The sequence below is a fragment of the Balaenoptera ricei genome, chromosome 11 (assembly GCF_028023285.1).
Source record: "Balaenoptera ricei isolate mBalRic1 chromosome 11, mBalRic1.hap2, whole genome shotgun sequence".
Lineage (NCBI taxonomy): Eukaryota > Metazoa > Chordata > Mammalia > Artiodactyla > Balaenopteridae > Balaenoptera > Balaenoptera ricei.
Window position 1 is genome coordinate 67,889,952 of NC_082649.1, and position 9,974 is coordinate 67,899,925.

At 40.0% G+C, this 9,974-nt stretch overlaps 1 protein-coding gene across 1 annotated transcript in view; it reads right to left on the reverse strand.

The window, feature by feature from the left end:
* C11H3orf62 (chromosome 11 C3orf62 homolog) overlaps window positions 1-9,974 on the reverse strand; it is a 49,030-nt gene that overhangs the window by 2,390 nt on the left and 36,666 nt on the right. The gene's annotated exons all lie outside the window — the stretch shown is intronic.

Genomic DNA, 9,974 nt, shown 5'->3' on the forward strand with positions numbered 1-9,974 from the left:
TTGTCTTACCTTTGAGTGCCTAGTCGCCCTTCCTTTCCCTGTGATGAAAGACCACCCTGGCTCTTCAAGGAACTTGACTTCAGTGCTTATCCTTGGAGAGCTGTTTTCGCCAGATGCGCTGGGGACCACAGCCTCCTGGTCTGCCTCAGAGACGAGAGAGAGAGAGTACGCCCCGGAAGTCAGGGTGAACCGGAACCCAGGGAAACCCACTGGGATTGGTCTTTGATTATTATGACGGAAAATCCCTTGGAGGTCTCTGGAAACAAGGAATGATTTACTCTGGGAGCCCAGAGCATGTCTCCTGGTAGAAAAGAAGAGACTGAAAATGAGAGAGAGTGACTGTACGAGGTTGAGGCGGGCCTGGTGGAGGCCAGAGGGGCCACAAAGTCTGAGGGAGAGACTAGTTTAACCTGTAGCCAAATGGAGGAGCCGTAGGGGCCCTTGGAAGGCCTCGCACCGTGGCCTCAGGATTCTCAGAGTTGAAGACCGGGTCAGATGGGAGGGCTCTGTGCCCCTTAGGACACAGGACACCCTCTTCGGCCCACGTACTCCTCCCTGCCCATCACCGTGCCAAGGCCCTTCTTGTGGAAATAGTCGCGTACACTGAAACCTTTCTCTTCCTTTTATGCTTCCTTTAATGGGATTGGGGGATAAGAGAGAGAGGGAACTCTGCCCTTGAAAGTTTTTAATATGTGCATTTCAGTTTTTATTTACCTTAGAATGGCTAAGGTCCTACCTAAGAATGACTACCTCTTCATTACTCGTGTTGTACTAGCATCTGCAAGGAGCGCTGCCCTCTGAGAATATAAAAGCATGTATACAGATAGCATGGTGACAGGTGAATGCAGAGAGGACAGGTAAACCTGAGACTGAGCACATCAAGCCCCAGGTGGTCGTTAAGCATAGTCGCTGTAACCATGGAATTTCTTCAACCACATTTAAGAAACCTCTTAAGAGTAAGTTAGGTCTGGAACCTGGGGAGTAGTCATTCTAAACCCCAAACCACATGCTATATAAATTACTCTCCTCTGTCAGCATAAACAGAAATGGAAGACAATAGAGGATTTATTATCTATACGTAGTTATAATGGCCTTAAATAATGGCCTTATAGTGGTATGTATAAAATTGTCTAGATTCTTTTCTTTTTTAAAATAAATTTATTTATTTATTTATTTTTGGCTGCGCTGGGTCATCACTGTGCACGGGTCTTCTCTGGTTGCGTCAAGCGGGGGCTATTCTTTGTTGCTGTGCACTGGCTTCTCATTGCGGTGGCTTCTCTTGTCGCGGAGCACAAGCTCTAGGCGCGTGGGCTTCAGTAGTTGTGGCGCGCGGGCTTCAGTAGTTGTGGATCCTGGGCTCTAGAGTGCAGGTTCAGTAGTTGTGGCACATGGGCTTAGTTGCTCCCCGGCATGTGGGATCTTCCCAGACCAGGGCTCAAACCCGTGTCCCCTGCATTGGCAGGCGGATTCTGAACCACTGCGCCACCAGGGAAGTCCAAAAATTGTCTGGATTCTAAATCTAGACTTTAGATGGAGGAAATTCTGCTAGTGTGAATGGAAGAAAAAAACTCGACTATCAAAGAAATAAGTAAACATGAGACTCAGGAATCCCATATTTACTTCATCTCCTTTATTAAAATATATAATAAAATTTGTAATGATCTAGAGACTTGAAATGCAATAACTGAAAACAAATCATATATATTTTTTGAATTATTTATTTATTTATTTATTTATTTTGATTGTGCCGGGTGTTAGTTACGGCATGAGGAATCTTCAGTTGCGGCATGCAGACTTCTTAGTTGCAGCACGCATGCGGGATCTAGTTCTCCGACCAGGGATCGAACAGGGGACCCCTGCATTGGAAGCGCAGAGTCTTACCTACTGGACCACCAGGGAAGTCTCCATATATTTTAAATTTGTGGATACTTGGAAAGTTTTGCTCCATTGTTGTAATTTAGTTCCTATTTAGTTACTCATTTAACAATAAATATTTTCTGAGCACCTATTATTTGCCAGCACAATTTCTAGATTTTGAGGATATAGCAGTGTACAAAAATTCCTATCCTCAAAGAGCTTAAAATTACATTCTGGTAGGCATGGGTGTGCATGCTGAGACAGGCAAAATAAGATAAATTCATAAAATATGTAGTGTATTAGAATGATAGGGTGGAGAAAAAGCAGGGGAGAGACATAGTGATTATTATTTTTATTTATTTATTTATTTATTTTTGGCCGCGCCACGTGGCATGCAGGATCCTAGTTCCCTGACCAGGGATCCAACCCATGCCCCCCTGCAGTGGAAGTGCGGAGTGCTAACCACTGGACCGCCAGGGTATTCCCCATAGTGATTATTGAGGTTTTACATTTTTGAATAAATAATTTGAGAGAATACCTGAAGGAGGTGGGGTAGCCTATTATGCTGATATCTGAGGAAGGAGTAAACCAAGAAGGAACAGAATGGGCAAGGGATCTGAAGCTGGTGTGTATCAAGTAAGGGAGAGCAATAGTGAGGAGCCCCATAAAGGTATGGAATGGAGTGTAAGTGGGAGAGAGGCAAGGTTAAGGGAAGATTGCAGAGGACACAGAAGAAAACCATGAGAACTCTGGCTGCAGTGAAGAGTTTGAACAAAGGGGTAATATGATCTGACTTATGGTTGGAGTAACTTCCACCCTTTCCTAGAGAAGAGACTATAACTTGGAACAAGGGTGAAATCAGGGAGACCAGTTTGGATTGCGGTAATCCAAGCTTGTGGCAGTGGAATGAGGTTGTCAGATATAGCAAATAAAAATACAGGATGGGCTTCCCTGGTGGCGCAGTGGTTGAGAGTCTGCCTGTCAATGCAGGGGACGCGGGTTCGAGCCCTGGTCTGGGAAGATCCCACATGCCGCAGAGCAACTGGGCCCATGAGCCACAATTACTGAGCCTGCGCGTCTGGAGCTTGTGCTCCGCAGCAAGAGAGGCCGCGATAGTGAGAGGCCCGCGCACCGCGATGAAGAGTGGCCCCCACTTGCCGCAACTAGAGAAAGCCCTTGCACAGGAACGAGGACCCAACACAGCCATAAATAAATAAATAAATAATTTAAAAAAAAAACCCAGGATACCCAGTTAAACTTCTGGATATGTTTTGTAGGAATTACCTTAGTATTTGCTTAAAGATTGGATTTGAGAAAGAGGAGTCAAGGAGGACTCTTAGGTCTTGGCCTGAGCAACTGGAAAGATGAAGTTGCCATTAACTAGAATGGGAAGACTAGATGGGGAATGTTTGAGAGGAAAGATAATGATCTCGGTTTTGGACATGTTAAGTTTTAGGTGCATATTAGTCATCCAAGTAGAGATGTCAAGTCAGCAGTTGAATATGGGAGTCTGAATTTCAGGAGTAGGGTCTGGGCTAGAGGTAGCAACTTTGGGAGTTGTCAGCTAATACAAGGTATTTACTCATTTATTCACTTTTTATTGTGGGAAATTTCAAATATATAAAAGTAGAGATTGTTGATGAATGAACTCCAATGTACCTGTCACCTAGCTTCAACAATTATCAACCCAAGGCCAGTCTGTACCCTTCCCCAGCTGCCCAAGCCCATCTCCATTGTTTTAAAGCAAAGCACAAAAAAATTAGATTATTTCATCCATTTAAAACTTAGGTATATATAAAGATAAAGACTCCGTTTTTATCATAACCAAAATATCATGATCATACTTAAAATGACAATTTCTTAATATCATTAAGTAACTAGTCAATGTTTAAATTTCCTTGATTGTTTTCCTACAATTCAGGATCCAGAATAAGTGGACCTGTACAGTTGACCCTTGAACAACACAGGTTTGAACATCACAGGTCCACTTATACATGGATTTTTTTCAATAGTAAATACTACAGTACTACACAAGCAGTTGGTTGAGTCCTGGGATGTGGAATTGCAGATGTGGAGGAACCACATATACGGAGAGCCAGTTATAAGTTATACCTGGATTTTCAACTGCACTGAGGGTTGGTGCCCTTAACCCCTGCATTGTTCAAGGTCAAGTGTACTTGGTTGATGTGAATTATACATCTCTTCTTTTTTAATTAAAAAAAAATTTTTTTTTTTTTTTGGTTTTTTTTTTGGCTGCGTTGGGTCTTTGTTACTGCATGCGGGCTTTCTCTAGTTGCGGCAAGCAGGGACTACTCTTTGTTGTGGTGAGCAGGCTTCTCATTGCGGTGGCTTCTCTTGCTGTGCAGCACAGGCTCTAGGTGCACGGGCTTTAGTAGTTGCAGCACATGGGCTCAGTAGTTGAGGCACGTGGGCCCTAGAACGCGTGGGCTCAGTAGTTGCGGCTGGGCTGCGGGCTCTAGGGCATGTGGGCTTCAGTAGTTGTAGCTCGGGGGCTCTAGAGTGCAGGCTCAGTAGTTGTCGTGCACGGGCTTAGTTGCTTCACGGCATGTGGGATCTTCCCAGACCAGGGATCGAACCCATGTCCCCTGCATTGGCAGGCGGATTCTTAACCACTGTGCAACCAAGGAAGTCCCTATACAACTCTTTAAATCTATAGTCTTCCACACCTTCTTTCTTCTTGCCTTTTATGGGTTGAAAGAATAGGGTCATTTAAACTGTAGAATTTCCCACTCTCTGGATTTTGCTAATTGCATTCATTTTGTGCCATTTAACCCCTGTATTTTCTGTAAACTAATCCTTACATCTGGAAGCTTAATCAAATTAAGGCTCAATATTTTTGGTATGTATACTTCTTTGATAATGCTGGGAACCTCCTGTTGAACCTCATCAGGAGGTGCATACTAAGTCTGGGTCTTTCTTTGTGATGAAAAGATCAATCCAGAGGTTTAGGTGTTGCCAGCCTGATCTATCCATTATCAAGTACCCTTATCAGCCCTTCACGTCTTGGTTTTAGCAGCCATTAATGATCATTTACTAGATCCTTTATTTTCATTAGGGCTCCAAAATGATGATGATCTAATTCTACCATTTATTCTATGTTTACTAGCAGGAATACTTCTATAAAGAAGACCTTTTTCTCATCTATATATTGGTTACCCCAAGATACAGTTTAGAAAGGTAAGGTAATTATAGATTCTTTCCCTACCAGTTTTCAGAATAATGAGTTGGTTACCTATCCTCCAAAGTGACTGATGAGGGTTTTTAAAAATATAATTATAAATTTAACAGAGAAAGCCCCTTTAAGTTAGCTCTCTTGTAGTCTTTGGTCCTAGTAATCTTTGATAACTTCCTTGTTGTCTGGTACAACGTGATGTCTAAGACTCATCTTGCACATTTCCTGCCCCAGACCTGGTTCCTTTTAGTGAGGAATGGTATTTCAAGACCCAAATCTGGGTAATAAGGTTGGTCATTATTTCCTGGCATTTTCAGTGGACGGAGCTATGAAACATATTTTTAAAGAGAATAATACATCAGGAGTTAATGATTTTTCAATTTATTTCAAACACAGGATGATAGGGTTTTTGTTTAACTTTGTCATTGATTTTATATTTGTATCTCTTTTATCATACACTGAAAATTTTGATTCCCAATGACATTAATATAATTATTTATTTGCAATATATATATATATGAAAACAGATACACAGATTCCTGTGTTGCTCATTTTTTCCTTAGGATACGCTCCACCAGGGATGTGGAGTCACATCACCATATTTAGAGGCATAAGAAATAAACTCTCTCTGTGGGGCTCAATCACCACCTTGCTTGTTTCACTTTGCTTCTTTGCTGGGATTACTTTTTTCCCTCATTTTGATTTAATTTTAATTGTGTGACTGCATGTAACGATACTTACATAATTCTAAAGTTGAAACTGAAAGCTGCTACATTTGGAGAGGTCTAGCTTAGCTTCCATCTCTAGCCTCTCTACCCACTAAAGATAAACATTTTTATTGGTTTTCAGTTTATCTATCTTCTCTATATGTCCCTCCCTCACTCCCTCCCTTCTTTCCTCCCTTTTTAAGAAAAATATAAGCACATTTGTGTGTGTGTATGTATTTATATTCATATTACCCTGCCTTTTCTTGGATGAAATAACTGCATACCACACACACTGTTCTTCACCTTGCTGCTTTTAACTTAGCAATATATCCTGGAGGTCACTGCCAGAGTATATAGAAGAAATCTTCCTTACTCCTTTTAACAGCTCCATGAAACTCCATTGTGTGAGTGTACCGTAGTTTGTTCAACTATTCCCCAGTTGATGGATATTGGGTTGTTTCTCATCTTGCTATAATAAGATAGTGTTGCACTGAAAAGGCATGTGTATATACAATTTTGTGTTTTTGCCATAGTATTATTGGGATAGATCTCTAGAGGTAGGATTGCTGGATTAAACGCTGAATACATATATATGTCCTAGATAATGCCAAATTCTCCTCCACAGAGAAATACCATTTGGCCTTCCCACCAGAGGTGCATGACAGTGCTTCTTTCCTCACAGCCTCAGTAACAGAATACATCATCATACTTAGATTTCTACCAATTTCATAGGAAAGAAAATAGTCTCAGTATGATTTAATTTGTATCTCGCTTAATGTGAGTGAGATTGCCCATATTTTCACATATATATATAAAGGCTTTTGTGGGTTGTTTTGTTTTGTTTTGTTTTGTTTCTTTCTTTGTTTGGCTGTGCCACTCGGCTGCAGGGTCTTAGTTTCCCAACCAGGGATTGAACCCGCACCCGCAGCAGTGAAAGCAAGGAGTTCTATCCACTGGACCGCCAGGGAATTCCCATATAAGGGCCTTTGTGTTTCTTTTACTGTGAACTGTTGGCTCGTATGTCCTGACCATTTTCTATAACTTTTATGTGATACAAAATTTTCTTTTTAAAATTTTTATGTAGTCAAATTTGTCAGTGATTTTTTTGTTCTGGACTTTGAGTCAAAGTTTTCCCCACTTCCAGGCTATAGAGGAATTTACCAGTTCCCCCACCCCAGTGCTTTTATGGTTTCATTATTATTTTATCTTTGATCCATTGGGAATATTTTGTAGTATATGGTGAAAGGACTAGATCCGATTATTTTTTCATATAGCCATTCAGTTATCCCAACTCTACTTTTTAAAATGTTTATCTCTCCCCAATATATCTGAGATACTACCTTTATCATATGCATACTACATTTCCATTTTCAAATAGATCTATTGCTATATTATAATAGACTATTACATTTTCAAATAGATCTATTGCTGTTCTACTGGTTTGTCTAACTGATCATGTGCCAATATGATGTGTTGAGAGGTGAGGAGACATCCTTGCCTTGCCTTGTTCCTGATCTTAATGGGAAAGCTTTTAGTTTCTCACCATTAAGTATGATGTTAACACAACATTGTAAATTAACTATACTCCAATGAAAATGAAAAAAAAAAAGTATGATGTTAGCTTTGGGTTTTGGGATAGATGTTTTCTATCAAGTTGAGGAAGTTCCCCTCTAGTTTTTACTTTGTTGAGAGTTTTTATCATGAATGGGTGTTGGATTTTATCAAACGCTTTTTTTGTATTTATTGATATGGTTATATGATTTTTCTTCTTTAGCCTGTTGATGTGATGGATTATATTAATTGACTTTTCAAATGTTGAACTAGCCTTGCATGACTTGGTTGTTGTGTATAATTCTTCCTATACATTGTTGGATTCAATTTGCTAATAATTTGTTGAGGACTTTGCATCTATGTTCATGAGACATACTGGTCTGTAGTTTTTTTTGTAATGTCTTTGTCTGGTTATATTATTAGGGTAATGCTGGGCTCATAGAATGAGCTAGAAAGTGTTCCCTCTGCTTCTATCTCTTGGATGAGATTATAGAGAATTAGTATAATTTCTTCCATAAATGTTTGGTAAAATTTACCTGTGAACCAAGCTGGACAATATTGCCAGTTTTTTTTAAAAAAATAAATTTATTTATTTATTTTTGGCTGTGTTGGGTCTTCATTGCAGTGCGTGGGCTTTTTATTGTGGTGGCTTCTCTCGTTGTGGAGCACGGGCTGTAGGCGCGCGAGCTTCAGTAGTTGTGGCTCACGGGATCCAGAGCACAGGCTCAGTAGTTGTGGCGCACGGGCTTAGTTGCTCCGCAGCATGTGGGATCTTCCCGGACCAGAGATCAAACCCGTATCCCCTGCATTGGCAGGCGGATTCTCAACCACTGCGCCACCAGGGAAGCCCTATTGCCAGTTTTTTAAATGTATTTTCTTCAGTTTTCATCTCAATGAGGTATTTTATTAATTTATTTGCATCATGGGAAAGTAATATTGCACTGAACTTCTTTGAAGGTAGTCTACAAAGAGGAAATTATCTAAACTGTGTTCAGTAAGGTTGAGACAAAAAATTAACTGTGATATTTAGTCCCAACCCTGTAGCAACTTTATTCTCAGCGAGGGTGAATGTGAGACACTTGGTGTATTATGAATGAGAGTCCTTTGAACAACTGAGAGCAGGTGCATATGAAAGGCCCCAGGAAACCATGGATTTGTTTGAAAATGGTGAAGCCACAGTCTCTGAGAAAGTAATTAAGAAGAACTTAATAAGTGCCAGTGTCCATATCCAGGCAATATATATTCATGATCTTGAATCCCTACCCCTACACTTAAAGGTAGGTGTTATCTTTATTTAACTGATGAGGAAACAGATTCAAAGAAGTTAACTAATTTGCCCAAGTTCACACCATTTATAAATACAAGAGTCAGGATCTGAACCTTGATCTAGTTCCTCTAAAGCCATAACCTTTCAAGTCATTACCCTGCTGCTCATCAAGGAAGAAATCCAGAGCTTCTGTTTCTAGAAAATACCGAAAACAGAGGCAGTGTTGAGAAACAAGAGTCTGGTGTGCTTGAAACAGCATGGACTTTGGTACTGGGATGACCTAGCATAGAACCTACTTACCTCTAATTATTGGAGAGAACTTGAGCTAATTATTTAGCCTATCTGAGTCTTCACAAACTTTTAATGGGGATAACAACACCTGCCTCACAAAATCATTAACCTTGCATCCTGCAGTGTATCTAGCACTGTGCCTGGCACATAGTAGATGCTGCGTAAATAGTACTACCTTTAGCCCCTTGATTCTGTGGCCTATACACTTAACATTCTTGTAAAATAAGTGGTTATAAACACACAAATGCATCTATTTTTCTAGAAAATTAGAAAACTTCAATGTAACAAATTTCTCTAAACAAGGTTAAAGTATATGAAAAGTATACTAAAATATATTTGTTAAGAACTTATGTTTCATTTTATCTTGATCTATATTGGGGATCTCATATGTGTGGGAATCATTTTCTGATGCCTTCAATGGTAATATACAATCTGATAGATGTGAATGTTCTGTGGGATCAGGGAGACAAAATTTAGAAATTGGGCTTGTTTCATAAAATCCAGGCTCAATGATCATCATAATGAACTGTATTACACAGTATGTTGGATTGGCAGTGAGCAGAGTAGGACACTGCTTGTAAGAGGTGTGGGAAGGCACTTTTCCCCAAAGCACTCACTCTTCAACTAGCTTCTTACTGCCCAAATTCCACAGCTCTCTTGGCATTCCAATATCCTATGGACTGAGAAGAATAAGTCTTCTTGGGAAAGGTTATAGATTAAGTCATTCATTGTATAGGCAATGAAAGAGGTGTTTATTGGTCTTTTGCTAAAAGCAGATTATTAGTAGGGTGGCAGAACAAGAAACAAGAGAGCAAAGGACGGAAGGCAAATTTACTGTTTCACAGGTGGCTGGGCTCTTTCTGGTATTAAGGAGGGGAATTTGTATGCAATTTAACTGCAAAAAAACTCCAAAACAAACAAACCACAAAACCTATTTCTGGCACATAGGTTATGGGAATTTTCACCAGTTGGATGCGAATATAACTGCTGAGATGTCCTCGTCTACATATAATAGTCACCAGTAAAGTAATCTTTGGAAAAAATTATAGTATATTAACCTTTTAAATTAATGTTCCTCTCTTCTTTTTAAAAGGAATAATTGTAAGAC